Consider the following 20,000-nt stretch of genomic DNA (forward strand, 5'->3'; position numbering starts at 1 on the left):
GTCGTTTTAGTTGTGCGGTGTAGATCAATTCAAAAATGCCCGATTTTTTGCTCGTTTGCAGACACTGAGTTTAGGTAAGATAAAATAAGAAAATTTTAGTCTTGTCCGTGGCTGCTTAATAAATCTTATGGTTTCAGAAAGTAGTTCTGTGATGTATTGTATCGCACGCAAAAAGTAAACTTCGCTCGTTAAATTTTGAGGGTTCTGTGAGTGTCAGAAAATGGTGAAAATTTGCTTATAAAAATGGCGTCCGAGGGGGTCGAATAAAGTGATGCTCGTATCTCTAATACAAGAGCAGTGAAGAACCTATGTTTATTATATTTGTCCATTACTCCACCTAACCTATCTATGATGTTAGTATGAACTTATTCTGTTGACCCCCTTCCGTTGACATTTTTAACATTTTGCCCGGTTTTCTCTGACACTCTTAAATATCTTAAATAATGTTACGATAAAAACAATGAGGAAGAAATTTTCATTGTCACTGCCTGCATTAAGATCTAAGACTTCCACTGTCAATGTCATTCTTAAGGTTAATGGGTGATTGGTTTTTCTTCAACTTAGTTTTAAACGATGTCTTTTCTGGAATAAATTGGAATTAAGACTAAAGAGAAAGTTGTAGTTGATTAAGTTTTTAAAAAATGTATCGCTTTTCTTTTGAAAAGGGAATAATAAAGCTAGATACAGTTGTCCCTTGCAGTTGTGAAACACATTACCTGCCACAAGTTTCATGTTTTTTTCCGATTGACCTCTGGTGTATGGCCTCACAAAGGAAGAATGAAATTTCCTAGCAGTGTCAGAAGCAGCCAGAGAAATTGCTGTGTCATGTATCTCATCACCTCTGTAATGTGTTGAAATGTGATTTCGTAACAATGAATGCCAGATTTCTACCTTCTTTTCTGTTATTATTGATAGCCATTGCTCTTTAAAGTTATAGTAGGCAGGAAAGTTGATCTTTTGGTGATACAAGTCACTTAACATGGATAGAGTAGATCTGTCATAATGATGTCGCTCCCAGATAATGAAAATAATGGCTAGACGAATCATGACATTTATGTACAGTTCCAGATTACCAGAGCAAAAAATGCTGTCATATTGAAAAAAGACCAGTGGCAAAATTTCTTCAAGTAAATTAACCAGGTACAGAAATTCAATATCTTTGCAGAACTTGAATTTGGCCAGGACTTTATGTCTGATTAACAACCATCCACACAAGGTTCCTGTAATAATGAGGCTTGTTCGAAAGGGTTTTGGTTTAAGTGGGAAGTCACTGCCAAAAACCTCCTTATAAAGTCTTGCAAAAACTATGTGGTGGCTTTTAATGACATCCTCATTTATATTTGAGCAGACATGAAAAGGTCCTTGTTCTGGAATAAGGGACAAATAAGGGTGTTCTTGGGAACTTGTTTCTGGTAGCTGAGCAATTATTTTTTTGGTGTAATACCAGGTTGGCCAATCTCCAGGCAGTGGAATAACAAATAATTTACAGAAATCATGAAGGGGAAGAGCAGAATGGAATGTATGGTTAAGTGCAGCCTTGTAATCCTCCATGCTTTTCAAGCCTGCCTCGAATTCGTCTATTAAAACGCAAGTGCTCAGGGTAAGAAGTTCATCTTGTGCCATGCCATTGTATACTCTAGAAATGAAAGTAAAAATATTGTTACTTGTGCACCATGATTGCAATTTAAGACTTTATATAATGCATACATAATGCAGGTCTATTGTAGAGAAAAATAAGTCATTACCTACTGGGTTTCTGGAACATGCATAGTACAAGAGCACATGTACATGTAGTGTATTTCCAGTTGGGTGTGTTAGCGTTTTTTTTTTATTGTTTTTTTGTACCAAACAATTCATGCAAACCAAATCAACTTGGCAAAAGAAGGCATAGTTTGTTTTCTTCATGGTTCAAATGCTATTACAGTTTAGGCATTCACTGCGATTTTACCCACCACAGCTATGAAACCCTGTTAAACTGGACAGTTGTGGGAAAAGAGAAAACGTGAAACTCTTAATAAACACCTGAACTGTTTGATCTGTTTTTGTATATCTTTAGCCTTCAGCTGCTGACATTGTTGGGGAAGAGAGGTTAGAAATGAGTGGTGGTGGCTTTTAAGACTTTCTGTGAACAGTTCTTGTATGTATCTTTTTACAATACCACCTCTGCAAACAGTCTCCTGCCCTCTGAAAGTAATTTTCAAAACACTGTGGACACACTGTGCGTTGGGTTTTTTTACGGCTGGTATTTCCAGGTGAATGTCCAGTAGAACAGAAGCCATGTGTGTTGCTTTAGACAATTTCAGGTTGTCTGGCATTCTGATTGTGTGAATATTATGAAAATCATCCAAGAGGAGAATCATAGAAGTACCTTCCTAATAAAATACAATCATGAATGAATAGTTGTAATAGTTAGTAGATATGTTTTGAACATAGTAATCAAGTTGTTATCATGTTACATTCTTATTAGTCTGTGAACAGGCTCTCTGTTTAGGGAAAGGGTGAAAAAATCTTGCGTTTCCCCAAACAAAGAGCCTGTTCACAGGCTACCTTCTTATATGTAATAGTCCAATTTCTTTAACCTCTTACTGAGTTGTCAATAGATAATCATACATTAAATGCCACTAAAGTGTTCAGGTTATCAAACAATATTAAATTTGTCATTCTAAAAATTGTTGTAGTATTTGTAAATTTTCTTTCTATGAATAATAAGGCACCCTGATTCCAGTGGTTTGGCTGTTTTTAAAACATTACTGTGTAGCCTACATTTTTGTATGCTTTCAATTTATTTTATTTTAGAAATGGATTTGTACTTAATAAAAGTTATCAGGTATTTACATATTCAGTTGCACCTTAACTGACTGTTCTGTTTTTTGCTTTAACAAGCTTGGATACTGCTGCCGTAAGTTGATGTTGTGCCTATCAATTGATCTTGGTGCTACTGAAAAGCCAAAGATAGGGCCATTGTTCAAGCCAGCTATTGAAAGGCCATGTTGGTGCATGTACAGACCCAGGTCTTTTTGCAAGGGACATGACTTCTGGGATCTAGACAAGATGAACAACAAATAAGAATTTTTTTTTTACCCCATGATCTCATTAAACGGCAGCATTGTTTTCTATTTCATTCCTTGCCAGATACCTAAAATATGTCATAATATGGAGAAGAGCAACTGTTCTTTGCTCCTGCAATGTTTTCCTGTCTTCTGACAGCCTGGAGTCGTCTCGAAGAATTGAACTCAGGAGGACATCAAACAAGCCTGGCGCATAAATCTCGGAAAACTTCCTCATATCTTCTGCATTGTATAATGGTTGGCCACTATTTTCATAGTGGCTGCTGAGGGCCTTCTGAAATGTCTCCATCATTTTCTCAAACGAAAGCTCTAAAAAATATAAATTTCTTCAATGTTAATTTTATTAGCACTTGATTTAAATCATGTTATGTGTTGTTGGAAAATCTTTTGAGAGATAAAAACATTGGGCATTGGGCTTAATGAGTTGAAAGAGAGAGGGATGTAAATTTTCTGATTTTACTCAGGAAAGTTTCTTCTGTACTTAACCTTTTTGGGAACTTGACGTTTGCTGAATGTCCTTGTTTTTCTGTGGTGTTGGCTGGTTCATTACATTTTCCTATAGAAAAATATTTTTGTTTATATTATTTGTCCATCTGGTTTAGAATAAATTGTTATTATTATTATTTTTAAAAGAAGACAGTGAATTAAAATTGATGAAATTATAATGTTATTTAGTGTGCTTTACCTTATTTTCTGATGTCACTTTTTTTTGCTTCCTCGGAGTGAACATGGGGTGGGACGCGAATTCTTTATCTGCGAGGACACTGCATTTATTACACCAGTTTGACCCAGGTTTGTATTCGGTAACGCTGTTTCTGCCCACCTCGTCAAATACTCTATACAGCCTGTCAGGGATCGGATGTTTTGATAAGCTTTTACCGTGTCCCCACGAAGATGGGCAGGAGCAGCGTTTGTCCTCGGCAAGTATCAAATTTCTGTGGCTTAAACAAATCCACGATCCCTCCGGTATATCTCCAGCTCTCGATAACGCTTTATCCACTCTTCTGAGCTGCTGTTGACTACACTTTTTTCCTGTCCGTGTTCTATCTTCCTTTACACATCTGCTTCCGGTGGTCACGCTCAGCATCAGCGACAGTAAACAAATCTCGGCGACGACAAGCTTTCGCATGTCGGCTCTTTTACCACGAAGAACTTTTTTAGTGAATGTCGAAAAAATTTAGTGAACTTGGTGAAGAAAGAAAAATTATCGAACTATCAACTGTAAAAACAAAAACCTTCACTTTTCAGTATTTCGCTTAACTTTAGCAAATTTCTCACCGTCGTTCAACTTTTTTTCGCGTGACGCCGGTTTCTGCAATGGTTTCAATTAAATTTTCGCGCGGGAAATTTTCGCGGCCGGCGACCGGGTACGAGTGCATTGCGCATGCTCGTGCGTTTGACCGCGGTTAAAATTCAGGATGTTTTCTAGGATCTATGTCGGGATCCACCTCACAAGACCCAACCTCCACCACGGCCACGGACTTTTTCTCCTTCTTTTCTTTTTTAAGTATCATTTCTTTGTTTTCTTTTTTTATAAACATGATCTATGTTTGATTCACTGAAATTTAATAGACCAGTAAGTGCAAACATTGGCAACTATGAGGTCATCTGTTCTCTGTCCCATTCCTCGTTGATTCCACCCTCCCCTGTCCGATCTATTCTGATGAGAGCACAACAGAAAGACGAGTTTTTTTTTAACACCACCAAGGACCTCCTACAAAGACAACTGCGAAGACAATTAAAACGGCATTGCCTTCTTTTCAAGTGAATCACGTTTATTCCAACGCAATCTTTTCAAAAATTTTGAGAGGACATTCCTGAAATTGAAAATTCCAAATCAAAGTTCACAATTAATACGACAGGGAAATTTTCGTTGTGTTTTCAAGTAGTCCATAAAATGATTATTGGCGTTCTTGTTGCCATCGGCTTCGTGATTGCAAAAGCTCCCTAATATGTCTTTTTTAACAGTGAGATCACCTTTCTGGGTCGAGATACAAACGGCACTGGTTGATTCCTCAGTTAATGCGGTTGTCGTGGGCTGGATTATTTTTAAACCTCCAACTGTGAAGTTACCGAGCTTTCTTTTATTTTCCACGGCGCCTCTCAGTTTAGAAAGCCCTTCATTTGCGGTCACAGGAGTTTTGAAATACACCACGAAAGAGACTATCACACTGCCATCACTGTGAAACATAGAGGAAGAGGCTTAGAAAAGAGAAGTTGCACGAGTCCATTAACAAACACACATTTCAAGCCAGTGCTTTACAAACCTTAGTTTAGTCACTTCTGTCCTGAAGTAAGTTATATCATTTTCATACACGTTGTCCATCTAGAAAGGATCGTACAACGCAATTAACAAACAGGTAGCTTGCTTGTAAGTAATATGGGCGTAAGAAAGGACGGGGCGCGCCTTATTATTTCTTGCACCCATATATATTACTTACAATTGCCTGCTAATCAGGCTTAAACAAATAGGATGATAGTTTCACCAATAATTACAGAAAAACCTTATTATGCTGTCTGGTAAGAGCCATACGTACTCACGGCTATTATGATATTTTACATTATAAACGCGGTAGGTAATAACTTTCAGGTTCGAGCTCCAAGGTGAGCTAAAGGCGTTTACGACGCTCACTAAAAGACGGCCGTGAATAGCAAGTCACTCTCAGCAACCCTCTAACCAAGGTTTCTAATATATCTCGGACAGTTTGTCTAGTTGCGACTTTAAAGAGTGAGTCAGGCGTCTTTACCAAAAACGCAGAACTCAGCATAGGCTTTCTTTTAGACAGGGACGCTGTGGTTGCGGTCACGGTCTGACCTTTTTTGGAACGCTGAAAGGGCTAAAACTACTTGTAGCAGATAAATCGATATTTTCTTCTATAATTCCATGTTTATAAAATGTGCTCCTGAGGACACAAAAACCTGCTGGTCCTTAGGACACTACATTACTGTGTAACATTCACGGCTGTGTTGATGGCGCTAAAGAAAGAATACCTAGCCGTTCTATTCTCAACGTGGCCCAACTATTAACCTTTCTACTATATCTTGGTCTCCTTTTTTCGTATTTTCATAAATTTGTGCGTAATTAATTATCGGTTAAATTGGATTAAATTCAATTTGTATTGAGTCATTGATGTGTTGGGGTTTTGGGTAGGGACCACTTTTAAGTAGATTGCCAGCAGTCTCTTATTTTCATCCGAAGATTGCAAATCTATGAGACACAACCTTGCTTCTCGAGGATAGATGCCTTTCCACTTTTTTTATTTAGCGATCACTCAAGTCGCGCGTTTGCCGATGCTCAGGTATCCCTGAACATAAACAAGAGACGGCACGAAGTTTCCCTTCGATTTTCGGCTTCAATTTTTGTTGTTTAATCACCGGCCTAGTGGCTTATAGTTATTACCTCAGCGACAAATTTGCTTATTTATTCCTGGGCGGGTGCACTGTTGAGATTTTCATAATCTTTCTGATATTGATAATCCACTAACGTCACCTGGAGTGAATAATTGTCCTCTAAAACTGATAAGAAAAACAGCAACAGCATATGTCAAAATTCGTTTTCAATGTTAAAAAACTTATCTATTTGCTTTGAATATGTCTGCACTTTCGCCTTGTGAAAGATCTTAATTGTAAACCTCACTGTCACCATTGCAGTACACAAGGTACGAAACATTGCCATTCGCAACTGAATGTTAAATAGCTCGTATTACGTCCCAGCCACACCCACAACCAGTGGCAGTTATGCCACTGTAAATAAAGGAATATAGAGATAAAAAATAAATAAAACAATATAAAAGCTATTTACAATTAACCCTCGGACCTACAGGAAGGAGGGGATCCCACCCCCTTCTGAGTTTTCTCCTAGAGGATAAAACATCAGCACTTGATGTTTTCAGTAGCCGTTCGTTCACCCCTCGCGCTCATTTTGAGTCAAGTTCAGGGATGGTCAGTTTCTATGGTTTCGAGATATGACGTCATACGTAGGAGGTGGGCAGGCCATTTTTGAGTGAAATTACATGTTTTTTCAACTTTTTTCAACAATAATAGTAAATCTTGTAGCTAAAGTCATGCAAAGTGCTTATTTATGTATTACTTTTCATCCCAAGCACAAAAAAATCACCATTTCTCGCGGTTTTAACCTGATTTCTAATTCTTGGTAAAATCCAAGATGGCAACCAATGTTGGTGACGTCACAGGCCCCCAGCAGCGCCACCACCCATAAAATATGCCTCATCTTGTAGAGGAAAATCAAAGGCTCTCCACTGAAGGTAAAATCGTTTTGAAATACTGCAACATATCAAACACTCAAGGGGGTGTTCCATCGACTCCCCCCCCCCCCCCCCCCCCTTACGTACGTCATGTACAAAGAGTTATCACACATAAAATACTATTAAAAATATTCTCAAAATTGATTGAAAAGACGATTCTTAGATACTAAAATAATGGAATAATGATTCATTTGCTAACAGTCTAAACGTTTTAAAATTGGATGACGCTGTTACGACATCAGGAAAGTTATTCCAAAGCTTGGGCGCCTGATAACGCCAGGAATTGAGTCCAAAGCGTATTGTGTGGACCTTCGGCACTTTTAAAATGTCCTTCCCTCTAAAGTCATATATACCATTAAAGACTGAGATTAACCTATTTAAACATGCGTTTATGCGTTTTAAACCTGCAACCTGTTGAGATACTTTTCTACAGATATTAGCGACTTGCTTATCAACGTATCATCAACAATACCTCCAAGCATCCAAAGCGCATCGCTATTTGGAATGAGCTTATTTTCACAGCTAAACTCCGGATTAATTCTCCTTTATAATATAGCAAAAGTAAAGTGCGCGCTCATCTTGGTCAGTCAGCCACCTATCATTTGCCCGTGGGTGCACGCCAAGAAATTGAGCTGGGGCGGTAAAATTGAGGCAAATTCAACAAATCTCCCCTCCTGTCAGTAAAATGCACCAATGAAATGTACAAATGAAAAGTGGAAGTTGAAGAAAATACTCAGTTGCCGCTTTGAAGAAAAAAGGTCAAAAGATCAAGCGAGAAATTTACCCTGGATGAATTTATCACTGTTTTCTTCGAGGCTAGGATCGGCAGAAGAAAAACCGAGTAAGACAAGATTTAAGGTAAATTTTGTGTGTTTCTATAGAACAGAAAGTCTGTTTTGAAATTTTGAAATGATGATAAATTCAAGCAATTTTTTTAGGAAACACGCCCAGATTCGAGACAGCATTGTTGTGTAGTTTTCCGGCGTATCGATTAATATTAAACACATTACGCTGAAATTGTAAAGCGCATTTCATTAAAGTACAGAAACATTTGGGTTTTCAAATAAATATTTCAAAAAGTGACATCTCTGATTATTATTTTCATTCATAGCAGTAGTTCAGAGAACCGTCGAAAAACAGCAGCATCTAAAAATTGCTCACCCATTGCTTCAGCGCCGGCTGTTTGGCGAATTTCAGCTGCAATTTTGACTTTCATAGCTCGATTTGCCCGGAGGCCCGGACACATTTTGATGAAAAAATAGTTAATTTCTTAGTGTTACCTGTTATTCTAAGGGAAATTCAGTCAAATAATAATTAATAATTAAGTTTGAGCTTATTTTTTTTAGTCTTTTTAGTTAGTGTTCATAGTTGCAGTTTTAGTTTTCCCTCAAAGTGTTGTTTACCCTAATATTAAGAGCAAGAACACAGATGCCATTCAGAATAACAATAAAAAACGTTTTGCTATTTACCTTAAGACGGAGAACGGTCAGCTCAAGAAAAACTCAAAGGCAAGTTTTTGAAAAACACTGATTTTTATTAGCTGGTAGATGACAGCATACACTATCTCGTACCGAAGACTCGACCGCAGGCTGAGTAGAAATAGAATAGAAATGTTTTCTCCTTTGATTATGTTATAAAAGAAATGGTAAACTTTGCAGCTGTGCAACCATGGAGTTATGAATGCACTTGGGAGGTTTGCTAAGCTCTCAAGAAGCTAAAGTTGCACTCGGCTTAATCGCCTCGTGCAATTCTTAAGCTTCTTTCGTGTGCATCCATAACTCCAATAACTCCATGGTTGCACGCTGCACGTTTACCATTTCTTAAATAGCCCATCGTCATAGCCTGGTATTGAGAGTGGTTTCTTTTCATGCCATTTTCCAAAAGCCATTTATCTACGTATGACAGAGTTTATAGTTTATTGGACTATCAAGAAATGAAATCTGTGTGTCATCGGCATAAGTAGGTTGCTACGTTTTATCACGTGAACAAGATTGGCCGAATTTACACTAGAGACGAGTTATCCGTCTAGATGGATTATCCGTCAGACGGATAATTCGTTTCAGTATAAATCCGAAGACGAGTTTTGACGAATAATTTGTCTAGATATTTATTTATTTATCCCAGGAAACACTTCGAAAATATAGAAACCAGTCCCTCTCATCTGGAAACTTCGTCAAAAAAACCGTCTACGTTCCGTCTAGATATAAATTTAGAGACGGATAATTCGTCTCTAGCATAAATTCGGCCATTGTTCATAAATATGTTGAATAGGACAGGGCTAAGTATGGATAAACAACACAAAGAAGGCACTGAAATTAACGTGCCAACCCCGTGGTATAACCAATACAATACGCATGCGCAAAAGCATATCACCCGGGCAGTGGCAGCTAAGGACAGCTGTTTCGCCTTTCTTCGGGCTCATCAGTATGAAATAGCCAGCACAGTCTCAATTGCGATCACAGATCCTGTCTTTTACTGCCGAGGCGGATGCACAAGCACCCCAGCTGTACACTACACATGTGGTAGCTGTTGGTTGTAAGTATGGATCCTTGGGGAATTCCAGTCGTTATATCCTGTCATGTTGAATGAACGTTTCGAAGTTTTACACTTTGCCTTCGATTAGAAAGATAGTCCTTTAAAAGGTCAATAATTTTGTCGTCAACCTGATATTGCTTTGATTTCATTACTATCAGATTATGCGGGTGAGTGTCAAAGACTTTTGATAAATCCCTTGAAACTATACCGATAACTTTGAGATTGTCAAGCTCTTGTTTTAATCGTTCTGTTAGACTAAGAATAGCAGTGTCACATCCATGGTGTTTCCTGTATTTATGATAAATATTTTCAAAGTGAGAACGAATTCGGGAATGCACGACTGATTCAAACACTTTTGAAAGTGAGGGTAAGATCCTACTTGGAAGTAGGTTACCTCATATTAACCACATTTTAAACTGCATACAAGTACAAACATTTCACTTACGCAGTGGGTTAGTTGGTGATGTTGTTATCGTTCCTCTCACTACAAAATAACAGGCAAATATCACTCTATTTCCTTTAGAGTGCATTTCACTGAAATAAGCTCATGATCTTGTTTAGTTTGAAGTCGTTAAGACTTATTGGTGTAACGTCAGTTTCGCATTCCCGAAAATCCCAACTCAACAAGTAAAAATCGAATAGTTTTTTACCCTGCAGAAGACAGCATTGCCGAAACGTCGGTTAATACACTCCTAACAGCGTCGATTTTATAATTTTCAAATTCACATTAAGTAACTACGCTGCGCGTGGAGTTAAAACTTTATTACACAAGTACAAATATTCCATTGGAAAATGGAAAACAATACTTATGCAAAAATTATTAAGTGGCCAAAAAAGGGTATTATGGGACGAAAGTGACGAAAATGAAACAAATATTAAAATATGGTTTAAACTGCATAATGAATTCCCTAAAAACCAGTAGTTGCATTATATTGGACATATTTCTACAACAAAACCATACCAACGATGGCAAGAAAGATAACGGATCTGTTCATTTGATTAAAGGCGTTACTTGCATCTATCACTGAATTAAATACCATCTGTAATAATAATAATTATAATAATAATGATAATAATAGTATTAATCAATTATCACAAAAAATTGTCTCAGAATCCTTTGATGCATTTCTTCTAAATCTTTGTAACTTTAAGAATTTTAAAGGTAGAAGAATGTCGACAGATCACAACAAGATTACATTTGCCATAAAATATCTTCGCTTTTCACGAGTAGGGTAATGACGTCAACGGTCAAGTGACTATTCCCAAATTAGTTTTTTTTTGTTGCTGACAAGATTTCATTATCAAGTTAAAAACAAATAGCAAATTTGAAGTTTTGGTTGTGTGGGGCATTTAGAAATAACCACTTGTATTGACGTCCGGCATTCAAAATTTAAGGGGGCAATGAACATGAAGGAAAAAGTCGGGAGGCTGTAGAGAGTCGACGTTTCATCACATGGCAGTAAAAGTTCGTAGGAAAGTAATGTTCTATCTGATAATTTTTGTAATAACCAAAAGAGGGACATGGCGTCATTAGTCCCCTGTTCAGAGCGTTTTGAATATTTTAGTTCGTTTATAAAGTACATTTTTCGTCATATATTGGCAAGTTTTTGTTGCTTTTCCCTACAAATCTTTAGACTGTATTGCCTCTGAGTAATTACAAATCCGAGACTAATGCTTTTGAGAGTTAAAGAATCCTTTTTCAACTAATTTTCAACTAATTTTTTTTTTTGCAGAAATAAAAGTTCAACCCTGTTCTCTCAGATTATTACACTGTACTCACCATGACTGTGAATACCGCACCGAAGCAGCAAGAAAAAGCTAACCATTTTTACTTATTTTGAGGTTTAAAAGTGAAGCTTTCAGCTGAGCTTTATATAGTGTCAAGAGAGGATAAGGGGGACAGAGAAGGCATCACCCATACACACCCTATTCCATACGTAATTCGTCTCGAGTTATTTTTAAGACCATAGATCCCAAGGGGGATAAGACAACAGCCAATCACATAGCGCGAATGTGTTCCGTGTGGATGACACACGCTCAGAGCCACGCGTCTTTCACGAATTGACGCAGAAAAAAATGGCGGAAGACGCAAAGAACGATATTGCTATTTGTTTTGTCGACGAAAACGACTAAAGACAGATTTCTGCTAAAGCTGTGCCCTTCCTCTCCTGTATAGAGCTAACAGTACAGCAGGGAAATCCTTAACACACTGAATATTCTCTCAGGATCATTTATAATTTACAGTTTGAAGAGAGCAATTTCTGGTTTGATATTTATTTTTTATTAGTCTTATTATTCAACAAAAATATCACTTGGCGTCCTACTTGCTTTATTGTACAAACGACCGGTTTCAATAGACCGGCGAAATTTCTCATTTTATTAAAGCACTGAGGTTACGACAACTTCGATTTAAACTGATTTCACGGGTTGTCAAAGAGTCCAGCGATTGCCTTTTCCAGGCCCAGGTGAGCGCCGACTCATTTCGCTTCAATAATCAGAAATGCTCTCGATCTCTTTACGCTTTCATTGCCTTTCGCCCGACATGTTTTGCACGGCGTTTAGTGATGCGAATCCTCCACGAAACATCCACGCAGCGTGCAAGGTAACTTTATCCCGATTCTAAAAATAACTCGAGACGAATTACCTATGGAATAGGGTGTGTATGGGGGTTGCCTTCTCTGTCCCCTTTATCCTCTCTTGATAGTGTAAAATAGTTTTAAAATAAAATAGTTTTATACAGTGTGAAATACTCTTTACATAGTGTAATTACTTTTACCGTCTAATATGTAGATTTATCCAGGGCTAAAAGCGAAGCTCCCATTAATAAATTTATAATTTAAATCAAACCATAAACTTGTAATCCACAAATCAGTTAACTTGTGCACTTATCAGCGGCCATCCCGGTGGGTGATAACCCCGGAGAAATACGCGGGCATGGCGCGGGATTTGTCAACTTCGGTTCGATAATTCTAAGCCCGGGATGTCGGGATTAGACTGCTTTTGCACTTTCGTAGCAGTAATCTTAAAAAGCGTTTGACACGCGCAACATTTTGATTAAGCTTACTCCTGCAAGCGACGTGTACGACTGAAACAACCGGAACAGCGATTAAAATTGCAATAGAGACTACTAACAATCAATAAAAGAAATATATTTCGTTGAAACATTTACAGAGATAACAAGTTTCATTCAAGAAGTATTGAGATTAAAGTGTCTCTAAAAATCCTGAGTCACGTAAGCAGATAAGCTTAAGCTTAAAACCTTGTAGATTAAGGTGGCTTAAGGCCAGTTTCCCGGTGCTTGCTATTTTTCAAGATGAACTCGAGGCAAAAAAATGGCTCAAAGCTTTCTTTTCACAGCCAAGATTATAACTAAATATTTCTAGAACGTTTTCTTTCTATTTGCGGTCAGAAAAGGCTTTTAAAAGTTTTGTATATCACAACTGATAATAGGTCAGATCAATTGTTGCAAATCTTAGAAACGCGCATAAAAAGCCGCATAATTAAAAACTACCTAGACGTGAAACCAGAAGAAACCAGTCAAGATGCAGCTCCTAAAAAACCTTCAAGAGAGGCCAGAATCGCTTGAGCCTTTAAACCCTCTTTCGCATCAAGCAATGTGAAAAGCGAAAACGATAACATCCTAAATTGGATTTCCGATGAATTTGACAAGCGGCGCATTTCTGGACCAAAAACCCAATAAACGAACCAGTCATGAATAACAGAGGAATCTTGATAACAGCTTCATTTCGTTTTTTACATCCACTGGAAAAAAACGGTTAAAAACATCAGAAGATGACGGCACGAAATTCTATCAGCTTCTGCCATCGGTAAACAAGTTTCCAGATGCTGCATAAATTTTCCGCATCAACTCACCTTTTATCAAATTTTGACCAATCAGAGTATTAGAATTGGACGTAGACCTTAAGCATCGCGTGCCCATGGCGATAAAAGTCATTCCCTGCCTGTAATAGGTGGCTCATTTTCGCGTCCGAGGTCAGTTTGAAATAGAATAGTGAATAGTGCAGCTGTTTTTGTGCGGCTCATAAACAGATGCTATGCATTAAAAAAATTGTCATTTGAAAACTGGTAACTTGTCAGCGGATAACTTCATAAAAATACTCGACCTTGATGGGTCGATACTGAGCCCACGATAAGGTCAGGTTATACTGGTCAGCAGATACCCTGTTGTGACGGCTGTCAATTGATTACAACATGGATGTGCAATATAAGGTTGCATTCCGATTGTCAAACTAGCTAGAAGATGTTAGATAAAACATTGATTTCCCTGTGGTGCGGACAGACGGTCGGCAGGCGGTCAGCGGTCAGTGTACGGTCACGTGATTACCAAAGTTTTTAGGATGCATAGATTTCCTTAGCTTTGGGGCTGCGCTAGCGCGGGCGAGTGGAGCTCCGCTAATAACAATTGAAACTTTATTTGTCTTTTTAAATGTACAATTGTAAATCTCTAACTTCCTTAGTGGATTTGTACACATCATATTGAATATCAGTGTGACAGCTTGACGATTTCCAGAGATCCTAAGTTTAGGGAATCAGTGAGTGGCACTGAGTGAATTTAACAGGGCGTTCTAGAAAGACATTACTCAGTGTTCCAGATATCGGAATATCGAGCCATTTTCGAATACAGCCATTCACTACAGAGTCGAGATGTTCCGTTACCCAGGTTTTGGATATATCAGCTACAGTGAAATACCAGGACAATTAAGATAGGACATAGCGGCTGTACAGAAGAAGTTCGTGTTTAGTATGCAGTGGCTTTATATATATGTAAATGTCATTCTTTAAGTCTTGTACAAGAGAGGACTATTCAGACATGTGTTGGTTGTTGGACATGTTGAAGTCAAAGAAGCGACCTAAGTAAAGAAGTGATTCACCCAATTCCACACAGGGTATTAGAACTCCATTGATCAACAGTTTGGGAACATATTGGACAGATTTAGCGCACAATTTCCGTATTCCAAAGGTATAACATTTATCAACCCATATTATCATGTTGGACCAAGGACACCAGATTGTAAAGCGATCGATTAGAAGTTGATTTTTTGATTCTTGACCGTTTATGGCAGCGGCATCGTCAGCAAACTGGAACCAGTAAATGCGGGTCTCTTTTAACGTTTTATTTTTAAGGGAGATGTGCGTGACAAAACAGTCTTCTAAAAGGGTTTGAAAAAGGACTTCTGCACTCCAGTTAGAATACAAGTAGAGCTTCCTATAGCTACTAAGCCAGGTTTTATTAGGTTCATTGTTCCATTCAATTTATAATATATAGATTTAGCCAGGGCTAAAAAGCGAAGCTCCCATTAATAAATATATAACTTAAATCAAACAATAAACTTGTAAACCACAAATCAGTTAACTTAAAGGCACATTCATGTGGCTTTTGAGGGAAAAGCTAGGTGATTTTAGAGTGAAACATCTCACATCGAGTTGACTTATGTGTTCACCCAAAAAATGGCAATCATCTTCGATCACATTCAAGAGCCATAACGGCTCTTGATCATAGTAGATTAGGGCTGGAAAACAAATCAGGCCGAATCTTTTGCGTTCGATAAGCTTCTGGTTTACTTTACAAAATCTTGCCAGCAAATCTGGAGGTGTGTAAACCAACCTTTTATACTTTTTATACATCACATCTGAGGTGAAACAGTACTATGAGGCGCTATATTTATCATACAGACCTCGGACAGAATGCAGTATTTCACTGTTTTTCAAGACAAACTGCACTCAGTCAATATTCAGGACGATCAATCGTTGGCTTTTAGCGAAACCGTTCAAAAAATTTCCAAAATCACCTATACGGCCAGCCGGTTCTCGCTTTTGACAAGCGGTGGAGTGTGTGAATGAACATTAATAGAGTTACTCTTCAACATAATAACGAATTTATTATCTTAATTTTTTTTATTGAATGGCTTTATAACGATGTGTAATCTTGAGAGCGTTTGATACGCGCGACATTTTGACTACTCCTGCAAGCGATGTTCATGAAAGACTGAAAACAAACGGCACAGCGATTAAAATTGCAAAAGAGACTTCTAACAATCAATAAAAGAAATATAATTCGGTGAAACATTTAAAGAAAGAGCAATTTTCATTCACGAAGACAAGTATTAAAGTGTCTCTAAAAATCCTGAGTCTTTAAGTTTATGTTTTAAGCCGGCTTCCCGGTGTTTGCTTTTTTCAAAGATGAACTCAAGGCAAGAAAATCGCTCAAAGTTTTCTTTCTACAGGCAAATTTGTAACTAAATATTGTTCGGAACGTTTTCTTTCTATTTGCGGTGAGAAAATATATCTAAAGGCTTTTTAAAGTTCTGTAAGCTTGTATCAAACCTGATATTAGGTCAGATCATTGTCTCAAATCTTACAAACGTGCATAATTAACTTGCCGCATAAACTGTGCTCGCCTTCATGAGGTTAGATATAAAAAAACAAACATCAGATACAATAATTACTCAGGCTTACCATTCGCGATGCAGCTCCTGAAAGCTATCAAGTAAGGCCGGAATCGCTTGAGACTTCTAACTCCTCTTACGTATCAAGCAAGGTGAAAAACGAAAACGATGCCATCCGAAATCGGATTTCCGACTTTGACAAGCGACGCATTTCTCAACCAAAAACCCAATAAACAAACCAGCCATGAATAACAGAAGACTCTTGATAGCAGCTGTATTTCATTTTGTACATCCAGTGGAAAAATACATTAAAAAACATCACAAGTTGACACAAAACTCTGTCAGCTTCAGCTGTCAAAGTAAGACAAGATGCTGCATAAATTTTCCGCATGAACTCACCTGTCAAATTTTGACCAATCAGAGCATAAAAGTTGGACGTAGAGCGTGACCAAAGCGTGACCATGGTAAGAAAAGGTCTTCCTCGCCTGTATTTTTAAATAACTGGCTGAATTTTCGTGTTCGAGATAAGTTTAAGATCAAAATCTTAATAGTGCTGGGCGATAGTGACATAAACACGACATATTTCATATAAATTTTTAAAAAACAAACTTGAGCCTGCGATCATTTGAAAACTAGTAACTTGTCAGCGGTAACTTCCAAAAAATACTCGACCTCGATGGGTCGAAACCTGAGCCCGCGATACGGTCAGGTAATACTGGTCAGCAGATACCCTGTTTTGACAGCTGTCAATTGATCACAACATTGATATGCAATCAGTTTGCGCCTGGGCTCCCAAACTAGCTAGAAAGTGCGAGAGTAAACATTGGTATGCCTGTGGTGCGGACGGACAGTCGTACGTTCGTTCGGTGTACGGTCACGTGATAACCAAATTTTCTGGGATGGGTAGATTTACTTACCTATGGGGCTCCGCCCACGCGCGCGCGCTTCGCGCGCGGGTGGAGCTCCGCTACAATGACGTGAATGCTACGCGCGCTGTGATTGGTCGTTGCCCATGATCTATTAGAGGACAGATACAAGGACGACGTCACGAGAAACTCAGTTTTTCTTTGTTTTGTTCAACATTGCGCGCGGGTTGAAAATTTTTGTGAGATTAATTCTGATTAAAGCAAGTGAAGTTCTCGAAAAACGTTTAGCAGGAGCTATTTACAAAGAAGAAAAATGGAGAAACGGAGACGAAAAGAGCTCTTGACTTAAAAAAAAAAAAAAAACCTTTATTTTAAGAGGGTGACAACAATTACTTTGAAGTATTCTCCCTAGTGGCCCTCTAAAAACAAAATTGATAATAATAAATTACAACATTCATAATAAAAAGCCTATATACAAATAGTTATTATAATGAAAGATCTTAAGAATTCCAATATTCTCCCTCCCTAGTGGTCCTCTATAAACAAAATTGATAACAATAAAATTACATTAATCACGATAAAAAGCCTATTTACAAATAGTGATTATAATAAAAGGTTCTCAAAAATTCTAGAGGTTTAAAAAATTGAGAGATGTTAAGGTGCATTATGGGAATGTGCAAATGGTGAATTGTGCGAAAAAATTTACGGCTGACCAAAAAAAAAACTGAATAAATTACAATAAATTACTTTTCTATCTATTGCACGATGATAACATTGTGTTCGTTACCGCATCTGTCTGCCCGGTGACGACTACGACTGTTTTGTAGAGAAAGTAATCGGCAGGTTCTTTATTCCCGGAGGGTTGCAAGCAGAACAGTGAATGATTTTCAGGCGCATTTTCGACCTTTTTTCTTGAACCAAAAATGAGACAAATTGAATCAAATAGTATTCACCAATGTTACGTTCTTCCCCTTGAACTAAGACATTCAGAACCCAAAAAAGACGCAAAAAGCTACTCTTTTCTTCGTTGCGATGTTTATATCTGCTGAGAAAGTGACCTACCGTGATATTCCATGCTTTGTTATTTCAGAAAATCGAAACATCGGGTAAATAGAGATAACACACTCCTTTATAGTGCAAGGTTTAATCTGGTGAAGCCGTCACATGCAGATTCCAAGGTTGTTACCCAAATGGAGCAAAAACTATCACCCACGTACGGTATGCTCGTTTTTTAGAGAACTGCAAAATGATGAATTTAAGTTAACACAGACCCGAGTGGGGATCAGATCATATGCTTATTTCATTTCCTGCGCTATTGCTACTACATTATACATCTGTTTTTGTATTGACCTCGTCAAAATGTCAAACAAATTTAAAAGAGTTAGCATTTCTATGATAATAATAATATTAATTATAAAAGTAGATTACAATTATCATAAAAATTATCCCAGAATCATTTGAGGCATTTTTTTGTAAAAGCTTTATAACTTTGACATTTTTGTACGTAGAAGACTGTCAGACCACAACAAGATAACCTTTTATTAGCCTTAGCCCTAGCCTCAGCCCTGATGGAGCGTTTTTTATTTCTTTTTTATTATTATTTTATTTTTTTAAGGAGGGAGGGGATTGTTATTTCTTCTTCGAAACTAAACTTTCCCTGACGAAACAACCTCTATATTTGCGCCCTGGACGGTCTGAGTATTACATTCTTATGAAGCTCTTGTTGATGCAAATACGAAAATCCTTAAATATGAATGACTGACACCAGGTTTTATGAGCCTGCAAGACTGAGCTCCCCATCCAAACCCTTGTTTTCACTAACACCGCTGGACACCACAACCTGGTTAAGGTCATTGTTATCTAAGGTCTTCCTTTAAATACACTCTTGAACTTAAACTCGTTTCGAATTTTGACGCCTAGTCCATCCGAAAGCACATGTGGTACATGGTTTTTCAAGAATTCCATGTACCTCTGTACAGGCCTGTCTATAATGACTGTCAATATTTCTTCAAATTTTAAAGAAAGAATGGTACATAAACTCTCTTTTTTCCTCAGATTTTCAGTGGTTCTTGCAAATTCCTGCAGGGGATCTTTGCAGAAGAAGATAGTCTTCTCTTCATTTTCGGTTGTAAAGGATTTTTTAAATGTAACTATTTTCGGAACTGGTGCATCATCTATTCGCGAGGCAACTCCTTTCGCAACTCCAACGCATTTCGTACCACCCGGTAATCCTTACTGTGTTAGTACTGTTGTAGGATTTCTTATCACTTACATCAACAACTTTACGACTACAACACCGCCTCAGTGTGTATCCTTTCCACCTCTCCTTGCTGAGCTGTTTCGAAATCTGGGGATAACCGTCTATTAAGATATGCTTAAATTTGTAACAAGCAGCAAAATACCCGTAGATATAGATAAGGCGGTAGATATAATCACTCATTAAAAGCAAGTAACGATATCTACTTTACACAGACAAATATCAAAATTACTTATCTATTCTTCCTTTTCCCCCATGACCGTGATTACGTAATATATACTAACAAAGTTCTCCATGTAGAATTTGAAAATCTCACTCATCATCGCATTTAGTAAGTAAAATTAAGTGAGTTCACACTAGACCCTAAAGTACACTTGAAGAGCATTTGAGTTCAAGCGTACTTGAAAGGCACTCAGCTTTTAAGTAACAAATGGCGTTCACACTAAAGTTAAGGCGGCTGAACACAGTTTTGGCAGTTTGTGAGTATATGTTATTTGCCAAATCATGGCAAGGGAAAGGTTGCAGCTCACAAGTTGAAACTTGGCAAGTGAAAAATATACCGGTGAAAAATTTGTTTGACAGGTAAAATGTGACGTTTTCGT

The 20,000-nt window shown here is 37.8% G+C and overlaps 1 protein-coding gene and 2 long non-coding RNA genes across 5 annotated transcripts in view; 2 read left to right on the forward strand and 1 right to left on the reverse strand.

The window, feature by feature from the left end:
- The window catches only part of LOC140950341 (uncharacterized), a 10,156-nt gene extending 7,618 nt beyond the window's left edge, over positions 1-2,538 (forward strand). Inside the window, exons 2-3 of the long non-coding RNA XR_012167167.1 lie at positions 1,448-1,600; positions 2,057-2,538. This is a non-coding gene — a long non-coding RNA (uncharacterized lncRNA). The remainder of the gene's footprint in view (positions 1-1,447; positions 1,601-2,056) is intronic.
- LOC140950289 (uncharacterized) overlaps positions 1-20,000 on the forward strand; it is a 402,419-nt gene that overhangs the window by 202,311 nt on the left and 180,108 nt on the right. The window lies entirely within an intron of this gene.
- LOC140950351 (uncharacterized) lies at positions 5,119-6,580 on the reverse strand. Its single transcript, XR_012167178.1, has 3 exons — positions 6,469-6,580; positions 5,336-5,394; positions 5,119-5,248 (listed from the first exon to the last, which is right to left on the reverse strand). It is a non-coding gene; the product is annotated as an uncharacterized lncRNA (long non-coding RNA).

Source organism: Porites lutea, chromosome 10 (assembly GCF_958299795.1).
Source record: "Porites lutea chromosome 10, jaPorLute2.1, whole genome shotgun sequence".
Lineage (NCBI taxonomy): Eukaryota > Metazoa > Cnidaria > Anthozoa > Scleractinia > Poritidae > Porites > Porites lutea.